The sequence below is a fragment of the Sus scrofa genome, chromosome 6 (assembly GCF_054392235.1).
Source record: "Sus scrofa isolate SSC_HxYL_T2T_F1_AM1 chromosome 6, Sscrofa_HxYL_maternal_Yorkshire_Landrace_v2.0, whole genome shotgun sequence".
NCBI lineage: Eukaryota > Metazoa > Chordata > Mammalia > Artiodactyla > Suidae > Sus > Sus scrofa.
In genome coordinates, this window is record NC_139388.1 from 97132016 (window position 1) to 97154961 (window position 22946).

General features: G+C 49.9%; 1 long non-coding RNA gene across 4 annotated transcripts in view; it reads left to right on the plus strand.

Moving 5' to 3' along the window:
• Positions 1–22946, plus strand: part of LOC102167570 (uncharacterized) — a 238898-nt gene that overhangs the window by 124955 nt on the left and 90997 nt on the right. For 2 of the 4 annotated variants that reach the window (XR_002344972.2, XR_014807477.1), the window contains exons 3-4: positions 308–381; positions 10681–11068. This is a non-coding gene — a long non-coding RNA (uncharacterized LOC102167570). The remainder of the gene's footprint in view (positions 1–307; positions 382–10680; positions 11069–22946) is intronic. The other 2 variants (XR_014807479.1, XR_014807478.1) reach the window with 1 other exon arrangement.

Genomic DNA, 22946 nt, shown 5'->3' on the forward strand with positions numbered 1-22946 from the left:
ATGCGGATAAGGAGGTGGAATCCAAGGGATAGACATGTAATCTTGTCCCTGGCAAGCACTCCAAGTCAGCAAAGTTAACAGGGGCCCATTCTTGAGGTCATAGTTAAGATAGTAGCCTGAGAGTGGGGTGAAATGTTCCCTAGTTTCAGGGACTTGCCACATAGAGGGCTTGACATCCCCTATAGCCCCAACCCTGGGTGCTTTGGGCTTTCCTAGCCCTTTGCAGTCTTGGCTTCTCCAGAGAAATTTAGTGTCAAGGTCAGATCAATGACCAAAGATCTGAATGCCTCTTTTGTTCCCCAAACAGACTCAGAACCCAGTGTCCCATAAGAGGGTTGGTACACAGTCCCTCTGTGAAAGTCCCAGACTCCTGTCAAGAAGGTGAGCTTGCATTTTCCTCTGGTTTTCCTTTCATGGGATTGTTTTGCGGTGAACAGGTTGGGTTATGGAAGCAAGCAGACCAGGGTTCAAGACCTAGACCTGTCTTCTTCTACTTGGGTGACTTTGGACAATGTCCTTAATGTTGATAAAACTCAGTTTCCTTTCCTGTAAAATGGGGGTGGTGTTACCAACGTCATAGGCTGCTTTGAAGACTGTGTGACAGACACTCACTGAGGGGGCCTCCATAATCCCATTCTCTTAGAATTCATGCCCTCGCATAAACTCCTCCTCATGAGTGTGGGTGGGACCGATGACTTGCTTCTAACCAATAGAACTATCTTCTGTAGTATCATCACGGAAGTGACAGCCTGTCACCTTTGCCACATTGTACTGGTTAGAAGCAACCCTTGCATCCTCAAAGCTAGCAAAAGAGAGGGTCTCAGAGCCAGATGAGAGGGGTTTGAAGGAGGGGCAGGAAGAAGCAGGTAAGGCAAGACATAGGGTCAGTACAGGCCTATCCGTGGCTGGCAGGTGGCTGCCCGCACAGTTCTGTTTCTTCTCTGCCCCCATGCATGGCCCAGACACGGCTGTCTGGTATTCTAACCAACCCTGCCGTCTTCCTCCTGAGGCTTGTCAGAGGGCACTGAACCCCGAAACGAGGCCTCTGTGTGACCCCAGGACAAGCCTCAGTGCCCACGCTCAGAAACGGCACCTTCGGGGGCCAGTGTCAGGCTTAGGGTGACTCTGTAAATCAGAGCATTTTGATGCATAAAATCTGGAAACATGAGTCTATGAATTGTAATCGAGCATAACGAAATCTCATCAACAGAAGTAAATATGAAATTCGAGATGACAGGGAGATGCACAGATGTGTGCCTGCATTCCCAACCCCAAGTACCCCTGGCTCTGGCTCACAGCTCCACCCCCAGAATTAGTCTCTGCATGCAGCAAATTAACCCTACATGCCTCTGATGGCTCAGCTCAGCCACTGCATCCCTCCCTTCACCCTTCTGTCCCATAAGGAGCAGGGATGTTCTCCTGCCTGTGCCTTAGTGGCAGGAGCCATCTCGCCTTAGCTATTCACTTGGGCATAGACTGTTGGTTGGAAGAGTCTGGAGAAACCAACTCCACCAACTGTAGACCAGGATCTAGTAATAATTGGCACTTATTTAGTAAACAATTCTGTGCTGAATGTCACTCCTGCCATGCCTGTAAGTCAGACCACCTGAGTTTGAATCTGGCTCTGCGATTTGCTAGCTTTGTGACATAGGGCAAGTCACCTAACCTCTCTGTAACAGGTTCTTCCTCTGCAGAATGGGAATAATCACAGTACGGACCTTATGGGGTTGTTGCTAGGATTAAATGAGTTGGCACAGATAGAACACTCAGGACAGTGCCTGAGCACATAGAAAATTCTGTGTAAGTGATTATCATCTTTCTAACGCCAATTCCATATGAGAGAGCCATAGCCTTGAAAATGTGAGAACTGAGCCTCAGGAAATCTAAGCGGTTTGTCTAGGGTCACACAGCTTATAAGCAGTTGGTCTGAGATACAATGTCCTTTGCTTTGACAAAGTTTGTCCTGACCCCTAAGCCATGTCTTTGGGGATGCTCCCCAGGCCTATGATCTCAGACTGTGGCCTCCAGTTTGCACCCTAGGTTTGGAGGCATAAACCTCCTTTGTCAGCAGCCACTTGTCTTCTGAATCCAGGGCCTCTGAAGGATCCAGGGGTCCCCATGTCCACGGCCCCATTGCCTCTGGGCTGATCATCCCCCTGCACGTGTAGTGAAATCATCTCCTTAGGTTCCCTGCTTCCCCTCCCGGACCAGTTCCACATGGTTGGGATTCCTATACACTGGCATCCCTCTAATCATTGCCATGAGCCTGCCAGGAAGCCAAAGTATGGCTTAAAACCATGTAGCCCAAAGTGTGTTCTGTTGAATGTGTTTAGAGAAAAATGGGTGTATGGACAAATAAACTTGGGCAGTGCTGGTTAAACCAAGGCAGAGAGGTCTCCTTCTCACAGGCCTTCCCAGAGCCTCTGCTGTGCTAATCTTTTAACAAAGATTCCAAGAGGTGTTAAGAGCAGGTAGGGTTTCACAAACCTACTTGGCCACAGGCAACTTTCTAGCCACAGCTCACCCAGGGTCCAGCATCCCCTGGGGCTAATATTCCCTTTAGATAATGCTCTTATAAGGACATGAGGCCCATTACCTGTGACTATAGGACCACATGGGTTCCAAGCAGGACCTCAGGTCAGGGGAGGTGGTGAGTTGTCCAACCACCTGACCTCCTTTTGCAAAGAGCAGTGACTTTGTTATCACATGGCCAATTGGAGAAGGGGGAGTGTGGCTTTACTCAAGGAGCAGGAATGAGATCTATTCCTGGACACTGCCTCACATAGTGATTCATGCGTGCGTGTGTGTGTGTGTACGTGCATGTGCGTGCACACATGTACATGCATGTGTGTGAGCCCATGATATAATGATGATAATTAAGCATCTATAAAATGGGGACCTGACATTGCATGGGCATGGGGTGTCAGCTGATAATACAGACCCTATTCAACAAGTGGGAGAGCTGAAATCTTAACCAACAAAGTCCTTGGATGGATGGAGTATGTAGTTCTGGCCTTGTGAGGTCTCTCAATCTTATTAAAGCAATCTGCAATTCCATTGGGAAGAATACAGCCCAGAGAAGAAGCACATACATGGATGCACACATATATGCACCTCTGTATACAATCATGTGTATATACTGAACCAAGAAGAAAAAAAATACACACACGTACACTTTATGGAAGATAGAGTTCTAAGTTGGCCCCTAAGAGTCCTACTCTCTGGTCTACACACCCTGTGTAATCTTTTCCCCTTAAGAATAGGTGGGACTTGTGAACATGATGGGATATCACTCCCATGATTAAGTTATATTTTATGACAAAAGCGAAGGGATTTTTCAGATGTAATTAAGGTCCCTAATCAGTTGATTGTGAGCTAATCAAAAGGGAGATTATCCTGGGTGAGACTGGCCTTATCAGGTGAGCTCTTAAGAGATCTAGAAGTCAGAGAAATAGAGGTTTTCTTGCTGCCTTTGAACAAGCTTGCTGCCATAAGCTACAAGGAAACATTCTGCTAACATCCACATGAGATTTGAAGTGGACCCTGAGCCTCAGAAGAGCTCACAGCTCCAGAAGACACCTTAATTGCAGTTTTGTGAGATTTTATGCTCTACCTGTTTAGGCTCTACCTGAATTCCTGACCCACAAAAATTGTGAGATAATAATTGGTGTTGTTTTACGTGGCCAAGTTTGTGGTAATTTGTGGTATTGCTATGCAGTAATAGAAGACTAGTACACAGGCGCTTTATTCCATAAAGGTACATAAATATACCCAAAGACATCCATAAGTACAAAGAAACGTATAAACATTCCCACCTCTCCGTTCACGTGTACTCTGTGCTCACAGACCTACAAACATATTTATATCCATAAACATATATACATGCATAAGGACATACACATTGTTAGGTACACATATAGACAGATGCTTGCATCTGTAAACAAAGACATAAGCATGTAAACAATCTGTACGTTTACATTCACATGAGCCCTCAGACACAGTACGTGCTGATGTACATGCATGATGATGATGATAAACATATATTAAATGCTTTCTAAGTACAGGCACTGGGATAAGTTCTTCATACCTATTAACCCACTTAATCAACAATTATGTAGACATATAGAAGCACACATGATATATCATGCAGACCTGTGTAACATACTACCAATCTTCTGTAAAATACTATACCACTATATACCACAGAGGCTCAAAGTGAAGAACTCTCAGCTGGAGCAGTTTCTCAGGAAGAGTTCTAGAGGAGAGTTTTTTCCCCTTCCAGCACCTGGCTGGAGGATAGGTTAAAAGTAGATTCGCTTCTTTTTCTTCACAAATAGGGGCTCAGAAGCCACCCCCATGCTGACTTCAGTCTTTCCACTAGGTGGTGCTAGACTAGCATCTTCGGGTTGGATGGGCAGACTCCTGGCTGGCTCTGGATGAAAAGAACTTACATGGTTGGGGAGGAGAGACAGACACCAGAAAAAGAAAACATCTCTTGGCCATAACATTCCATCGCCATCAGCTCCCTTTCTGTCCAACATAGTCCAGTATGTCCTTGAAGCCCTAGGACCATTGGTGCCCTGCTAAGCTGGGAGCCAAGGCTCAGGTGACAGTGCTGGCCAGGACTGGCCTTGCCTGACACCTTCCTGAGAACATCCAGACATCTAAGCTCCTGGTCATCTTTCATTTTAAGACTTTACTCATTTATTTAACAAATCTTGCGCTCCATATACCATGATCTGACATTGTCCTAAGTTCTTACAAATATTAACACATGTAAACTTCATAATATGAGATAGGTATTATAATTATTGCCATTTATAGATGACAAAACTGAGGCACAGGGAGGTTGGGTAACTTGCCTAAGCTCACACAGCTAGTAAAAGGCAAGAAGGAGGGAGAAAGGGCAAGGAATCTTTACTCAGTTTTAGAGATGGGGAAACTGTGTATCTCAGCACCAAAGCCAGAGGGTAAGTAGAGGAGCCTGGTCCTGGACTCAGAACTCAAGCCCAGTGCTGAGATTTTCTTCCTGGTTCCTGAGTTGCATGCAGATCAAGGCTGAGGCTGCAGCTGAGTGAGGGGCTGTGACAGGAGCAGAAGACCCCCACTTTTGCCTGTACTAGTGACCCCTCCCTAGGGTTTGGAGTGCAGGAAGCAATTTCCTGGCCAAGTGGGGCTCTCTTTGGGATTTTCCTGTGGATTCCGCATAAAGGCATAAAAGGTAGGGCCAGCTCCCAGCTGATGCCCAGCCGTGGGTGAGTCTATAGACTCAGATGCCAGAATGGGCCTTTTACAAGATACACAACCCATTCTACACTCAATTGCGTCCCATAAATCAGGTTAACCTTTTCAACGCGGCTCGGAGAAAATTAATTACTCATATCGGAGCACATGACCTTTTTCCTGGGCAGGATGAGCAGAGCTGCTCCTAAGCACTGGGCTCCCTGTTCTCTACACTGCGGCATCCCAGCCTCTAGGAAGGCGCGCTGTGGTCCACACATTCAACCAAGGACAGCCAGCTACCCATGTGCTTCCTAGGGGTGACCATGTGGGCTACTCAAAGCCCCTCCAAGGGAACGGGTTTTCTTCATGGGCCGTTTGGGGCTGATGAGGGGGAAGGAGGACCACCCTGATCCTTGTTGCAGGCCCTGGCTTGGGCAGGGGAAGGAGAAGAGAGAAGCATTTGAAGAGTTTATATTTCTTCCTGGGGAGATTTTTTCTAGCCCCAAGAAAACTCCCTTTGGGATCAGGTAGTAAGATTCCCACTCAGGGAACGTGCCCTGGCTTCACCCCACACGTTGACACCATCGAGCCAGCTCATCGACATTCAACCAATTGATTGTCTCACCATCCAAGCAACCAACTGACAGTCTAAACCCCAACCAATCTGCCCCTCACTTAACCAACCAGCAGACAACCACGTGGATAGTTTGTACTGTGTCCTTACTTTGTGTAGCCCTGGGGAATGTGGGTGAAAAGGGGGTCCTGAGTCCTGCCCTCTAGAGGCTTACAGTTTAGTTGGGGACACAGACTTAGAGCAGGAAACTGGACGGTGCAGAAGTATTGAGTATGCGAAGACAGACTCTGGAAGAATCTTGAACTTTTTTGTTCCCATAGGGGTTGGTTAGTCTTTTCTGTACCTGTAGTTGTCAGCTGCTGGTGACAGAGGGCAGGCCATTCAGTCCCACACAGTTATCCTCGACCATTGCTCCACCCACAGACATGTGTCCTGGTAGCAAGGACAGGGCACAGAGGTTCAGAGTTCTGGCCTTGAATTTGGAGAGACTTTCTATTTGAATCCTAGCTCTGCCCCTAATTAACAGGTGGTCTTTGGGCAAGTTATCTAAGCTTTGAGCCTTCATTTTCTTGTCCAAAAATAGGCATTTAAGACCTATCTGAAAGAGAGGGTATGAAAATTCAATGAGAAGATGCCTGTAGAGTGCTTAGCACAGTATTTGACACATACTAAATTCTTGTTAAATGTCAGCTAAAGTAACTATTGTCAGCTGCCGGTCTGATTCCCAGCAAACCAGTGAGCCTAGTTCTTAACCTGAGGCTGGAGTGATCACATGCTTTAAAGTGAGTGCTCTTGGGATTATGTTGAAAGTATACCATCAGCCCGTCTGTTCTAGAGATTCTGAGGCTGAGAGGCCTTTTTTGTGTCTTGGAGCAAAAAATAATGGAGGGGCCTGGATTGATGAGTCTGTGCTCCTGCCTCTTTCAGTGTCTTTGCTTTATCTAAAGGGAGGACACACAATGGCCAGTTCGATTGGTGAAAGAAGCTTTCTTCCCATTCTCACCAGGGTTTGGAGCTCCACACGCCGTTAATAAGATCTGCTTCTGGGGTTTATATGAGCATCACTATCTGTGGCCCCAAAGTGGGGGATTTCTTAGATGGTGATGTGCTGGAGGTGGGGCCAGGACAGGTGGAGGTGAGAATGAAGCTGGGAAGAGGTGACATGGCACGTGGGGGCCACTAAGCTGGGGCTCAGCAGATCCAATCAGAAATGAAGGGTGCGGAGCCCCTATTGTGGCTCAGCGGCAGCGAATCTGACTAGTATCCATGAGGACGAAGGTTCGATCCCTGGCCTTGCTCAGTGGGTTATGGATCCAGCATTGCCGTGATGTGAGTTGTGGTATAGATCACAGACATAACTCGGATCTAGCATTGTTGTGGCTGTAGTGTAGGCTGGCAGCTGCAGCTCTGATTTGACCCCTAGCCTGGGAACTCCCATATACCGCAGGTGTGGCCCTAAAAAGACAAACACACACACACACAAACACACACACACACAAAGAAAAAACTAGACTCATTGTGCGGGCTGCCCCCCTGGTCCCATCCTCATCCTAGGTGATCTCATGGGCTCTTCTAGCTTCAACATCACTTACCTTTTGAAGACTCCTCAATGGATATACTCACTATATTAGTCTGCTCAGGCTACCACAAAAGAAAACCACAGACCGTGTGGCTTAAATGACAGAAATTCTCATAATTATGGAGACTAGAAGTCCCAGATCAAGTTTCTGGCCCATCGGGTTCCCACCCTAAAGATCTTATTTAACTTTAATTACTTTCTTAGAGTTCCCATCTCTGAATATAGCCACACTGGGGGTCAGCATTCGCCCTATGAATTCAATACAGGAGTTTTGAGGGGGATACAATTCAGTCCCTAGCACCCACTGTCATCTGCACTCTTGAGATCCAGGCCTGTATATCCTAGTGCCAGCAGGACCCTTATGGCTGATTCTGGGTACCTCACTCACCCCACCAGGCAATGACCTTCTTGCCTGAGATCTTTTGTCTGAGACCTGCTGGGCACACCCAAGGGTGGGGCTTGGCAGCCATCTTTCCATGTGACTCCGCCCCCAGCCATTGCTGATTGGACCAGAGGTGGACACTTGACCCAAGCTTGGCCATTCATATTTTCTCTCTCAAAGTCTTGGAATCATTGATACTGATCAGTCTGGGCTAGTCTTTGAAGTTGTTCTTTGAGCTCAGGAGTGGTGAGGCAGCCATCCTTGGTTAGTCAAGTGCATGAAGAAGCTGAAAGAGAAGGAAGAGGGGAGAGAAGATGAAGAGAGAACATTCTGGGCTCCCATCAGCTTTATAGTCCTTTGGAGGTTTTGCCCTGGGTTTCAGACGACACTAGTCTATCCTTATAATATTGCACTTAAAAAAAATCCTATGCTGCCCATTAGATTCTGTTATTAGCAATCCATAAACTGTGGCTGTTAGGACATGGACCTTGCTCTTGCCGACACTGGGAGGAGAAGGAGGATGAGGGGAGGGGGAAAGAAGGAGAGTAATCATGGAGACCCAGGGAAATGTGTGCCAGTGTTTCACAAGGGGTATGAGGAGGATGGAGGCCAAGGTCTGTGTGTCGTGTGTGTGCATGAGATATGGACACACTGCCAAGGAAAGGATGAATGAGAGAGAGGATAAAGCTGATCGATGACACCTACATGCAGGGAAAGGGTCCAGAGGAGCCTCCACAAGAGAAGGCAACAGGGAGACCCACAGAAGAAGCAGGGGGCACACAGGGAACAAAGTGTGAGGCTTTCCCCATTGCCTGCTGCCAGGTGGGGGGCCTCAGAGACACAGACTTGCCCCCCTGCCTTACTGGCCTTTGTGGTCACATTGCAGCACTGGGCACAGACCCAATTCTGGTCTGGGGAGCTCTCTTCTCTCTTGCTGCCTGCTTCATGCCCACCTGGATCTGGAGCTGGGGACAAACCAGTGATCAGGTCCTGACACTGGCCCACCTTCTGCTTTCAGCCCTGCTCCCAACACCCACACCCACACACACACTGACACATCAGCCACGCTCTCTCTTGCACACACATACACACAGGCTCACACATATAAAGACCCACTGACACACACAGACACACTGACATATGTATAAAAGCACAGAGACACACATACACAGACCTATACATTAATGTGCACAATTTTGCTGATTCACACAGATGGATAAGACCATCCACAGACACCAGGATACACAATGACCCAGAAGCACACAAACGCGCACATAGAAACACACCAGACACACTTATAAATGCAGAGTCCCACACAGAGTCACAGATGAACAGACATTCACAGATATTTGCAGACAGATGTGCAGACACTCATGGACACTCAAAGGCAGAGCTGGCAGCACAGAGATGTGAATGTAAGCACGTGTGCAGTTACACCCAGGCACATACAGATGTGGGGGCTCAGCCCTGTAGCTCTAGGCAGAGGCGCCCCTGGGCCTGAGCTGAGAGGGGCTGTGGTAGGAGAGAGGGCTCCCGAGGGCTGGGGTGCTGTTGTCTAATCAACCCTCTCATTTTACACCTGGGGAAAAGTGTCCAGGGAGAGGAGGTGACTGTCCCTGTGCCCTGTCTCTAAGCCTGGGGTCTGTGGTAGCAGGCTCCTGGAGTCGAGAGAGAAGATGTTCACATCAGACCCCAGGGCAGGGGTAGGCTGTGATCTGGCTCTGGGGTGGGACCAGGCCTGGGGAGGGAGCGGGATGGGGCAGGGCGCCTCCCCTGTGTCCCCAGTGGAAGGGGCAGGGAATGGGGCTCCTGCACCAGGCTGGAGGTCAGGCTGGGCTTTCACTGGGCTGCAGGGGACCTCCTTGGGGCCGTGGTGCTCCCAAGCTCCAGCCCAGAACCAGGAGCCCTTAGCTCAGCCCTAGAGATGTGGCCATGACCATGCATGTGTAAGCCTGCGCATCTGAGCCTGTGTGTTTGTGGATACATGCATGTCTGTCTGTGCATGTAGGCATGTCCACATATGTATGGGCCATAGGTGTGAATGCACACGTATGGTCACGTGTGTGCACAGGCACACATGTACATGGCATATTCGTGTAGTGGACAGGATATGCGTACATCCACATGTAGGCGTGTACATGCAGACATGGCTATTTGTACACGTCTGTGTATGTGTGTGGGTGTGAGGCTGTGCATGCCATGAGAGAGTTAGATTCTGAGCTGTCACTGCTGCCACTACCACTCTGCATGCCTCTGCCCGGGGCGGCTCCAGATGTTGTTGCAACATTCCTCATCCATTGCAGAAAAATCAAACAAACAAATGAAAAATTAACGCCATTGTTAGCCAGGGCCGCCCCCGAGTTGGCGAAGAAAGCTGCCTCTCGCTGGCCCAGCTGGACCAGATGGCAGCGGCTCCAGGGCTCACCTTGGGCCTTGGCACGGGAGTAGATGGGACCATCAGGAGGCTGGCAGGAGCCAGGCTGCTGTGGGTTGGCTTCTGATGTGACTGCAGGGGCTGTCAGGGCCTCAGAAGAGGGTCTGTCTCTCCTACCCACCCTCCCCCATCTCAAGAATCACCCAAAGTGTGTGACTGGGGGCAGGAGGGCAGCGGAAAGCATCAGGAAATGCATGTGCATTGGGCACCTGGCATAGAGGAGATACTCATTGATGCTGTTGCCAGAACCTCACCTACGAGTCCTCACAAGAGCCTTTGACAGATCAGGACACTGAGGCTCCAAGGAATTAGTTAAGTTGCTCAAGGCCACGCAGCTGGTGAGTAGAGGCGCTGGGGTCCAAACCTGTCTCTAAGGCCCTCTTAAATGCAGCGTCTTCCCACTACACCGTGATGACTTCCGGAGTGTGATAGACACAGTGACGCATTAGAAGTAGCTGCTGAATTTCCACCCCTTTCCCTCTTGACAGGTGTGAAGGCTAATCTCCTTCCCTGAGAACCTGGCTGGGCCTAGAGACTTGCTTGACCCGTGGAACATGGCGGACATAAGGGGCTGTGACCTCAAGGCTAGGCCAGGAGACGTCTTACCGCTTCCCCCAACCCGGGTGAACTTTCCAGGAGCCCCAAGCCACCAGGTGAAAAGTCGGATAACCTGGGACTGGCCTGTTCAAGTCAGAGGTCCCTGCGGAGCCCAGCCTTCCCGAGCCCGGCCGAGGAACTGCGCGTGTGTGAGGGACGCCATCTTGGAGCCTCCCGACCTCCCTGTTCTCCAGCTGAAAAGCACTCTTTCTGCACCCGCTCCAGGGAACAGGGCAGTGACCCAGCCGAGCCCAGCCTGGACTTCCGACCCTCCAAACTGTGAGCCATGATGGAATGATTGTTGTTTTAAGCCACTCTTTTTTTTTTTTTCTTTTTTTTTTTTTCTTTTTAGTCTGTGTATAGCACTTCAGGACACTGCCTCCCACATAGCACCCTTCGTGGCCTTGTTGGCTTTTGTTATCTTTCTTTCTTTCAGCTGTACCTGGTGGCATATGGAGGTTCCCAGGCTAGGGGTTGAATTGGAGCTGCAGCTGCCAGTCTACACCACAGCTACACAGGATCTGAGCCACATCTGTGATCTACACCACAGCTCACAGCAGCACTGGATCCTTAACTCTCTGAGCGAGGCTAGGGATTGAACCTGCCTCCTTATGGATACTAATTGGATTCGTTACTACTGAGCCACAGTGGGAACTCCCTAAGCCACTCATTTTGGAGGGGAGTTTATTATGTAGTAAAAAGGAAAAGGAAAAAGGAAAGTGGGATAGATACACACACACACACACACACACACACACACACACCAGCACACAAACAACATGCTTACACACACATGTAGATCCCTTTCTGATTCTGGTTTTCCCATCACCCCCATTGCAACGCCAGACTCCCGTGTGTAATTAAGTTCCTATTTTCTGGGGTGAGAAGGGCTCAGAGGCCGAGAAATGACAATGGCTTTTCATTACCCAGACGGTTTCATTGTTTGTGGGATTTTCTCATTTGAATTCTTCCCAAGAATCAGAATGAGCAATTTCATATGGAAATACATAAAAAAGTGTGAGACCAAATAATTGCTTGTGGTGGTGTGCTAGTAAACAGTTCTGCTGAGTGGGTCCAATCCACCCTCGGTCATGCTTCTCACATCTGCTGCAGCCTCCAACCTACAGCCTGGGTGCTGGGATGGAAGGGGCTGGGGGGCAGATGGTCAGGCTGGGAGGGGACAGAGTGTGCTGGAAGGGGCTCAAGGCCTCTGGGGGGCCCTGGGGAGCGCCTCACATCCAGGAGCTGAGAAGAGCTGTCCCAGCCCTGAGGCTTTTAGAAGCCACCTCTGGATGTCAACCGGAAGCTGCTGAGAGTGTACGAGTGTGAGGCTGTGTCTATGTGTGGGTGGTAGCCTATGTGAGCAGCACTGTGTGCTAGTGTCTGTGTGTGAGTCTGTGACTACAGCTGCGGGTGTGACCACTCACGTGACAGTGTATGGCACTGTGCACATATGATACCCGGGGGTGACTTCACATGTGTACACACGTGCGTGTCTGTGAGTACGTGGTGTGTGGGGAGGGTGGAGTGTATTGCTCTATAACCCTGTGTGTGGTGGATGTGGGTGTCAGCGTGGCATATGTGCTCCATGCATGTGTGTGTGTGTCACTAGGCACCTGTGTGGGACTGCTGGTGTGTGTTTTGGTGAGAAGCCATGTACTTTGGTTCATAGCAGTCATTTGAAACACATATATATATTTGTTGTTGTTGTTTTTGTTTTTAGGGCTGCACTTGTGGCATATGGAAGTTCCCAGGCTAGGGGTTGAATCAGAGTTACAGCTGCTGGCCTATACCACAGCCAAGACGTGTGTGTGACCCACACCAAGCTCGCGGCAATGCTGGATTCTTAACCCACTGAATGAGGCCAGGGATTGAACTCGCATCCTCATGGATACTAATCAGATTTGTTTCCACTGTGCCACAATGGGAACTCCTGAAACATAGTTTTTTGAACATCACTGTGGCAGATACAGTGAGGAACCAGACAGGCAAAGACTCTGCACTCATGGAGAAGATGGAGAGGAGACAAGTAATTATTCTAACAATAATATTATCATACAATTTTAATAGTTGCTATGAAGGCAAAGAACTAGGGCTGTGTGAGACCAACACAGGGTCTTGATTTAGCCTGGGGTTCAAGGTCCGGGGGGGTTCCTTTGTGGAAATGACATTTTGGCTGAGGCCTAAAGAATGAGTAGAAACTGGCCAGGCTAAGGTGTGATAGGGTGGACGTGGAGAGGAAGAGTGTTACAGGCAGAGGGAACAGTAGACGCCAAGACTCTGATGTCAAACAGAGCAAGTTCCTTAGAGAAACTGCCAGAAGGCCAAGGAAGGGGTGGGGGGCATAAATGGAGGCTGGACAAGTGGCTAGTAGCAGATCTCTGGGGCTTTCTGGGCCATTGTAAAGGCTTTGGACTTTATCCTACAAGCAATGGAAGGCCAGGGAAAGTTCAAATGTGATCATGCCTGCTGTGTTAAGAACCGATCAGGCTGCAAGGACATTGGACAGAAGGCTGTTGTCATGGTCCAGGCAAAGGATGGCACTGGCTTCACCTGGGAGGTGAGACTGGCAAAGGTGGAGAGAAGCGGAGAGATTCTAGCACCGTTCTGAAGTTAGGATCGACAAGCCTTGGCTGTGGATGGTGTATGGTATGTAAGAGCAGGAGAGAGAGCTGCCTGGGATGATGCGCAGGATTTTGGCTCTGGCTTCAGGTTTGTTGCAAGTGCTAGCCACTGAGATGGTGAGGCTTGGGGGAGGACGAACTGAAAATTCTAATTTGGACATGTTGCGTCTGAGATGCCTGTGAGACACAGGGGTGGAAATATAGATGAAAGCCTGAAGTTAAGGAAGGTTTACTCTGGAGACAGGGATGTATGGAGAGTGGGAAATCAGAACTTGGAGGGAAACCAGCTCGAGAGGGAAGATCTGGAGAGAGAAGGTGGCTTTCCTTGGCTGGGTTGCAAAGTCTACTTTTAGGGACAGTTGGGCAGAGTCCTTATGATTCCAGATTCTGCTTCTGGGTCTATACCCCCAAAAGATTTCAAAGTTAGGACTTGAACAGATATTTGTACACCAATGTTCACAGAAGCATTGCTCACAATAGCCAACAGGTAGACTATCTATTCCCCGATGGATGAACAGATAAAGGGTAATCTACCCGAATCATGGAATCTTATTCAGCCTCAAAAAGGAAATGCTGACACATGGTACAACATGAATGAACTTTGAAGACATCGTGCGTTGTGAAATAAGACAGATATGAAAGAGCAAAAACTGCATGATTTCATTTGCAGGAAGTACCTGGAGTAGTGAAGTTCACTGAGGCAGAAACGAGAGATTTCAGGGGAAATGGAGGAAATGGAGGATTATTATGTAATCGGTGTGGGCTTTTTTTGGGATGATGAAAAAGCTCTGGGGATGGATGGTGATGATGGCTGCACAACAAAGTGGATGTCTTTAAGGCTATTTAACTGTACACTTAAAAATGGTTAAAATGAGGAGTTCCCATTGTGGCACAGTGGAAACGAATCCGGCTAGGAACCATGGGGTTGCGGGTTCGATCCCTAGCCCCATTCAGTGGATTAAGGATCTAGTGTTGCTGTGAGCTGTGGTGTAGGCCAGCAGCTGTAGCTCCTGTTGGACCCTTAGCCTAGGAACCTTCATATGCTGTGGGTGCGGCCCTAAAGAGTAAAAAAAAAAAAAAAAAAAGTTAAAAATGGTAAATGGTAGGTTATGTATATGCTACCACAATTAAAAAAAAATATCCTAGACTCTAGAGCCAGCCAGACTGTAGGTTTGAACCTCAGTGCTCTCACTTACAAGCTGTGTGGCTTTGGGTTAGTTACTGAGCCTCTCTGTGACCCAGTTATCTCATTTGTTAAATGGATATCAGAATAATCCCTGTCTTGAGGGCTGTTGAGGGGATTAAATGAGTTGATGTGTGTGATGTGTTAACACAATACACAGTGTGTGTGGCTACGTATGTGTATTACCTTTAGCAGAAGCAGACCAGGACCTTGGGATGAGGAAGCTGGGCCAGTGCCTTGGGGCAGGTGGGATGGACGAGATTTGCCTTCACTTTTGTGTCTTGCCCCTATCATGCACTGTTACTGGGCAGCCAGCATTGGAGAAGCAGAGGCCTTGATTGGATGGAGCAGAGTGAAGCCAAGGGAGAAGTTAAATGGGGAAGGGGAACCTCGTGGAAGACAGGACTGCTTGCTTGGTCCAGCTTTCCTCTGCTGCTGCTGATCTCAGAGCCTCCTGCCAAACTAGGATATTGGGTGAGCCTCTGTAAAGGAAGTTTCTCAGGGTCTTCCTGAGAAACAGAACCAATAGGGTATGCATGTATGTGTGTGTGTGTGTGTGTGTGTGTGTGTGTGTGTGTGTGTGTGTATACATATACACATATATAGAAATATTTAATATAAGGAATTGGCTCATATGATTATGGAGACTGGTAAGTCTAAATCTGCGGTGGTTTTTGGCAGGCTGGGGACCCAGGAGAGTTGATGGTGCAGGTCCAGTCCAAAGGCTGTCTGCTGGAGAATTCCTTCTTGCTCTAGGAGGCCAGGCTTTGTTGCTGTTGTTGTTGTTCTTTTTCTATTCAAGTCTTCAACTGATTAGATGAGGCCCACCCACATTATGGAGGGCAATCTGCTTTACTTAAGGCCATGGATCTAAATGTTAATCTCATCCAAAAACACTTTCACAGAAACATCCAGGATAATGTTGGACCAACTATCTGGGCATCCTGTGGCCCAGCCAAGAAGACACATTAAATGAACTGTCATAGGAACTAATCATTAAATGAACATAAGAGGAACTAATTTCCTGATGGCCTTGACTGGGGGTATGCAGGGACCCTCAGCAGTTCTCCCTGCATTGTTGGCTGCCCCCTCAATCTGTTTCCTGCAGAGGCTTGCAGAGATCTCTCCAAGCATAGCTCTGATCCCTCCCCTTTGCTCCAGGATAAACATCGCATTCTCATTATTCCTTACCAGGCCCTGCTTACCTCCTTGCCAGCTTACCTGTTCACCTCTTGCATTTTAGCCTTGTTCTCAGCTCTCCAGGTATATTGGTCTCCAGGCCTTTCCCTGCTCCTTCTCTCCACGTGTGTTTTGAAGATGCTGGTTCTGACTTCTTGGGAGTATCCCCCACCTCTTCCCCAGAGCTCTTGATTCCTCTACCTTACAATCTGCTCTCATCTGTCTCTTCTGCATCAGAGCTAGGCCCTGGGCTGGACGCTGAGGACAGGTGGGCAGGTTAGAGCTGGGCTGGGACAAGGCAAAGGGACAGAGGGAGGCAAGAATGAACAGGTACTGAGGGACCAGAGCAGAGCGCTGTGCAGGAGGGAACCGTTTGACACCAACCCCCTCCGCCCCGACAGGACCACTTCCCCCAAAGGAGGGCTAACTTGGCCAGATTCAGGATGTTGGGTCCTGTTTACCTGCAGGCAGGGAGGCTGTGCTCTCACTCACTCAGCCTTGTGCTGGGACTAAATCTGAGCCAAGCAGGATCGCTGTTAATGGGTGACTTTGGGGCCCTTTGGATCCACCCCCAATTTCCTACTAGCATTTACTCTCCAAAATGACGCGAGCCAAAAATTGACATAAAAGGAAGGTGCTTATTATTCAAGTGTGCTTTTTCTTTTACTTTTACAGCCGTACCTGCAGCATATGGAAGTTCCTGGGCCAGGTGTTGAATTGGAGCTACAGCTGCTGGCCTATGCCACGGCCATGGCAACACTGGATCCGAGTCACATCTGTGGCCTACGCCGAAGCTTGTGGCAACACTGGATCCTTAACCCACTGAGCAAGGCCGGGGATCAAACCTGCATCCTCACAGAGACAAGGTCAGGTCCTTAACCCATGGAGCCACAGTGGGAACTCCCAAACGTGCCTTTAAGACCAGTCCCTTAGCTGTCTTGCTGTAGCCAAGACTGGAGCCAGATGGTAAGCCTCATTCTCTTTTCAAATAACTCTAGAGCCTTCACTGCTTTGGGGTTGGCCACTGTTTTAGTCATCTCTTGGATTTAGGGCTGAGCACAGGAGTTATGCCCTAGAGACATCAGACATCGACCTAGCTAATAATAAGTGGCATTTTTTCCTGTTATTCCTTGGGTATGTAGCCTAAGGAGAAGGGATAATTAGCCAAATAAAATGCAGACACGCCTAGGCTCTCCAGGCAAATGCCACTTATTAAATCAAAACTTCATTTAGAATTCTAGTACCCGTGACTAACCCTGCCTGGGGGAGGGGAACAGAGAGGGAGGTCTTCACAGGGGAAATAACACTGTAACATGGGGTTTTGATGGGTGATGAGGAGTTCTTGAGGAAGAGAATTCATGAGGAAACCAACAGGCTTTGGCGTGAGAAGGAAAGGAGTTAAAATTGAGACTCAGTTGGCACCTGTATGCGCAGAAGCAAGACGCTTCCCCTCCTAGTGTCTGTTTCCTTACCTATAAATTAGCGGTAATAAAATAACTGGTGCTCCAAGGTTGTTAAGATTGATGATAGTGCCTGTGAGCTGCTTGGCAGAGTGTAGGTGATCAATAAATAAGCAAAAATTCTTCTTTGGGGGCACCCATGTTTGGATGTCTGAGGCCCAGAAGGGTCTGCCATCTTTGAAGCCTAGAGAGAAGTTCTATGGGCTCGGTCAAGGGGCTCCAGTTCTTTCTTGTCTCTCCTGCCCCAGTCCCGTCTGGTTCACTGCACTTGCTGACTTGACCAGCCAATAATGATTAGTTATAAATGGGAGAATCTGGGTCCCAGCCAGGCCCATTCTGGAGGCCGGGCTGATGGAACAGGCAGGAGGGAGCTGGAGGAGGAGATTGCTGGGTTTGCTGGGCATCATCCACCCTCCCTGGCTTCCTGTGACTCCATGGCATGGCTGGGGGTTGTGGGAAGCTGGCCATGCTTTGGGCTTTTGTCCATTCTGGGTCTTAGTGGGACAAAGCAGGAAGAGCTGGAAGCGCCATTCCTCCGGCTTCGTGCTATTTAATGTAACTTTGTGTGTTTCATCACTGAACTTACTCTGAATCCACAGCAGGACTTCAATGTTCTTTGTTTCCTTCCTATGGGACAAAGCAAGATGTTTGTAGGAAAGGGGGCTGGAGGCCTGAGTTAGGATCCCAGCTCTCCTGGGGGTAGGTGCATCCCTTTCCTTCATCTGTGAAATGGAATGCCAGGCTGTGAGGCCGGGTGAGTGCAGATGGGCTAGTGTCTGTGGGTGAGCTTTGGCCGTTGTACGGGGGCAGGGCTTTAAGGTGAGGGTGGGAGGCTTGGTCTCACTGAAACCCTGGGTAGGTTTTAATCCTTTGGTGTGATGAGCCCTTTCTGTTGAGGGTAGGATCTGGAATTTTTGGTGTCTCCCCTTCAACCCTTTGGGCACTGAAACCCTATGACTGCACACATCCAGGGAGACACTTCTTAGAGCAGAGGCCTCTAAGGCAGAAGTTCTTGGAGTTCCCATCATGGCTCAGCAGAAATGAACCTGACTAGTATCCATGAGGATGCAGGTTTGATTCCTGGCCCCACTCAGCGGGTTAAGGATCTGGTGTTGCTGTGAGCTGGGGTGTCGGTCACAGATGTGGCTTGGATCCAGCATGGCATGGCTGTGGCATAGGCTGGCAGCTGCAACTCCTAGCCTGGGAACTTCCCTAGCCTGGGTGTGGCCCTAAAATAAATAAGTAAATAAGTAAATAAAAATAAATAAATAAGGCAGAAGTTCTCAAGGGGTCATTTCCGGTCCAGCAGCAACACCAGGGAATGTGCTAGAAATGCAAGATTTTAGGCTCCATTCCGGACCTCATGAATCAGGATTCAGGGAGGGGGGGTCCAGCCCTCCTTGTGATCCTGATGCTCAAGCGTGGGAATCACTGCTCAAAGGCACTACCCTTTCCGCAGGGTGCCCCCTCCCGCCCTCCCCTATCCCAGCTGGGGGCCCCTTGGAGGGGAGGAGGCTGCAAGACTGCCACTGAGTCTCCCTGCTGGAGAGGGAAACCAGGAGGGGGCGTTGCTTCCCTCTGCCTCTAACTCAAGCCATCCCAGAACCTCACCAGTGGGGCTGATGCCAGGGTATTTGAATAGCTCATTAGCTCTGCTCTGGGCTTCAATCCCTCTTAATTAGTTTTGCAAACGGTATTCATAAAAAAGAAAAAAAAAAACCCAAACTCATCACAAATCAAATGCAGGTCCCTGAGAAGTTGCTGGATGTGGGTATATAGACGTGTGTCTGTGTACGTGTGTGGGCCTGTGAGTGTGTGGGTGGGCATGCTTGTTCACAAATGCGTATGTGTGGGAAGCCCCCGGAGTGAGTGTGGTGTTGTTCACCACATCCCCAGGGGCCCCCACTAAACAGATTATTCCCCTATTATTCCTAATGGGCCCAAATTGTAGGAAAACAACTCGTCCTGCTTGGGTTCCCATGGCAAGGATGGCCTATGAAAGCCCTGCCTGGACCAGCTGAGCAGCCAGGGGACAGACAGCAGTGTCCCCTCTGCAGGAACCATCCTTTGGATCCAGTCTGATGATGTGGTGAGGCTGCTGGGTGTCCCCTTGACATGCCCCCTGTCCCCAGATGCCTGGAGCCTCATCCCTCCTTGTCTGCACTGGATCCCTCTGCTCCTGAAGGCTGCTTTGGGCTATAGATCCTCAGGCCTCCCACCCAGGGAGAGTCAGCTGGCCACAGGGCTGCCTGTGGGGCAGGGAGAGAAGACCAGCTTTGGGTCACGGGACTGGGTCTGCCCTGAGATGCTTCGGCCTAGAGTCCTGGGGCACTTCCCACCCCCTCTCACCTCCTCCTCATCCCCCTACTGCTTTCCCTGCTGTGAGAGTTCCTGTTTGGAGCCAAGTAAATTTATGGCATAATCCCGCATGGAAATGCATGGAAATGCTGCCAATTACCATTAAGCCAAGAGAGAGGCTGCACCCCTGGCGCCCTCCATGGTCTTCTGTCTGCCTGCTTCCAGCCTTCCAGAAACCACAGGGAGCCAGAAGCCAGCCGGTTGGCCCAGATTGGCGTAGCGGGGCCATTTGTAGAAAACTCTTTATTAGTCTCACCTGGCCTTGAAGGTTTGCGGCAGGAACGGAACGTCGCCTTTGCATTAAACCTGAGCAAACGGGGGAAATGTCATTCCCCGAGTCTCAGCAAAGCCGACAGCTGATGGAATTGATCTAACGGAGATCAGTTCATCAAACTTGGGTAGAGCTGAGCGACTGGAAAGACGGGGAAATCTGATACAATCGCATCTGCTTAAAATGCAAAGGCCTGTGGAGATTTTGGAAACACTGTAAGGACAGTCTCAGGGAAGCCAGGAGGAATGTTTAGAGGCCTTGAGATGGAGTGGCGCAGAGTCAGTTAGCCGGGAAACTCCTGCTCTGTGAGGTGTGGGTGGCAGAAACACAGGAAGGGGGTGCAGGGGGCCTTCTCTGCTCTGGGTCTTGTTGGACTGAGGCCCACAAAGGAGCGTGATGCCTACTGTCAGCAGACCCAAGGGGGATCGTGAGACATGGCCCTGCCCCTTGGAAACCTCACAGTCTGATGGGGGAGGCAGACAGAGACAGTGTCTATATCAGGTACTGACAGGAGAACAAGGTGGGAGAATATTGTGGTGAAGCGCTCAGCCCCTGGAGTCAGTTGCACCTGGGTTCAAACTCCAGTCTCACCACCAATTTACCAGCTGTGTGTCCTTGGGTGAGTAGCTTAACCTCTCTGAGCCTCACATTCCTCGCCTGTGGAATGGACGAAACAGTTCCTACTTCTTAGGGAGTTATGAGGATTGATATGATACTTTATATAAAATGCTTAGCATCAGGCTTGGCACATAGTAAGTGCCCATCAGTGGTGCTGGCATCCAGCTGGAAGGATCTGGGAAGACTTCTGGGAGGAGGGGAGGATGTCAGCTGGCCTTGAAGGATGAGTAGGACTCTAGCTGGTGAGAAGGGCAAGGGAGTCACATTTATGAAGAGAGATGTAGGAGCAGCTGTCTGCTCATCGCTGTCCCCCTGTCCCCAGGTCCCCTAGAGGCAGAGGGGAGGCCCAGGGCTAGGAGCAATGGGGGCTTGTCTCAGCAGAGCAGATGCCCTCCCCTACCCCACCAGCCCCTCCGCCCCTCCCCCACCTTCCCCTCACTCCATCTTGTTCCCCCGCCCCTGTGAGTATTTATCAGCCCTCCTGAGATGCGCTTAGCAGGGACAAATTTCCTGCCATCAGTCAGGAGTGGTGGCATTTGTAGGGCAGTGTGAAGCCGAGGCTGAGGAGCAAAGAGAGGGAACACGTGGTGCTCAGGGACTGAGTGCTCTGTCCTGCTGTCCCCTGGCTGCTCTCCGTCCCTCTGGTCTGCCTGCTCCTCCCTCTCGCTGGGGCTCTGCCACCCTTAGGATGAAGGAGAAATGGAACTCTGGTTTTGGGGGAAGGGGAGCATCCAGGGCTGGCTGGCTGGCTGGGAGGTGGCGGTACCGTGGGGGGCCATGGGTCCCCAAGGCACTGAATTTCATATGGCTGGGCTTTCCTGAAATAGGTCATCAATATACTGGACTCATTCAACTTTGGGGCTCTGGGTGATTCAGAACGGAAACGTGGAGCCACGTGGGTGATGCCAGCTTCAACAGGAAACTAAGGCAGTGGCTCAGGGGCCCAGATACAGGGAGGGGAGGCTGTGACTCAGGCAGAATGAAGGTCCAGGCTCTCCCCAGGCTCAGGGACCCCGGCTGCTGGGGTCCTCTCAGCCCAGGCTGCAGCTTTCTTGATTTAGAGGTCTGGGCTGTCCTCAGGCTTGAGGCTGGCCATGGTTGACAGCCTCCTCCAGGAAGCTTTCCGGCCTGCAGCTAGGCCAGCAAGCCCTTCCTTTGGGCCAGAAGTCATATCTGGCTCTGCAGTGCCTTCCCGAGGCCCTGTTTCCTTATCTAGACACAGAGCTACAATTGACTGGGCACTGTTATATGCAGGGCGCTGGGCCAAGTGCTTGATGTATCTAACTCGTTTAATTCTTTAGCAACCTAGAGAGACAAACATGATTAAAATTACCCCAGTTTTTTTTTGGGGGGGGGTGGAAATGGGTTCTAAGAGCCAGGATCATTGCTCACAATCTTTTTCAAATGTCAGCTCCTCAGAGAATTCTTCCCTGACCACCTGTTTTCTTCTTCCTCCCCAGCCCCTTGACTTTTCCATCTTACCACTTTATTTTCTCTTTATCGCCTGCCTCCCCTACGAAAGTGGGAGCTCTGTGAGAGCAGAATCCTTATCTGTCTTGTTCTTCTGTGTATCTCCAAGCCTAGAACAGCACTTAGAACTGTGCTTTGAATGATGAATGTTTGTCGAATGACTGGCTGACTGACTAACTGGATGAGTGAATAAATGCCCCGGGGCTGATAATAGCAGAGTAAAGATTCCAACCAGAAATCAGGTAACAACAACAACAACAACAACAACAAAAACACTACCAGCTGGCAGCCCATGCACCAAGGCCCCCTGTCACTGTCAAAGGAGAAGCAATGCCTGGAGGAAGGAGTCTTTACAGCTAGTGGACCCCTTGGGTCTGGGGGCCCAGAGACCCATCTTGGCCTGATGGCAGCTCTGGAATGAACAGCGTGAAGTCAAAGATGCTAAAATTGAGGCCCTCAGCCCCTGTTGTGGTTAGTGGGTAGAGATGAAAACCAGTTTCGAGGGAGTTCCAGTCGTGGCGCAGTGGTTAACGAATCCGACTAGAAACCATGAGGTTGCGGGTTCGGTCCCTGCCCCTGCTCAGTGGGTTAATGATCCGGCGTTGCCGTGAGCTGTGGTGTAGGTTGCAGATGCGGCTCGGATCCCGTGTTGCTGTGGCTCTGGCGTAGAACGGTGGCTACAGCTCCGATTCGACCCCTAGCCTGGGAACCTCCATATGCCGCGGGAGCGGCCCAAGAAACAGCAAAAAGACAAAAACAAAACAAAACAAAACAAAACAAAAAACCAGTTTCGAGTCTCTGGGGCAGAGGCCTGTAGCTGGGGGGAGGGGTGGTGCCTCTCCTTGTATCCTCGGGCTGAGCTGCTCCCCTCTTTCAGGCCAGAGGAGCTGGACGTGGATGCGTCAGCCATGGAAACCGAGCACAGCTGGGACAGCCCAGGGGCTCTGCAGGGCTGGGTGCTGCTCCAGAGCTCAGACGTTTATTAGGCTTTGGG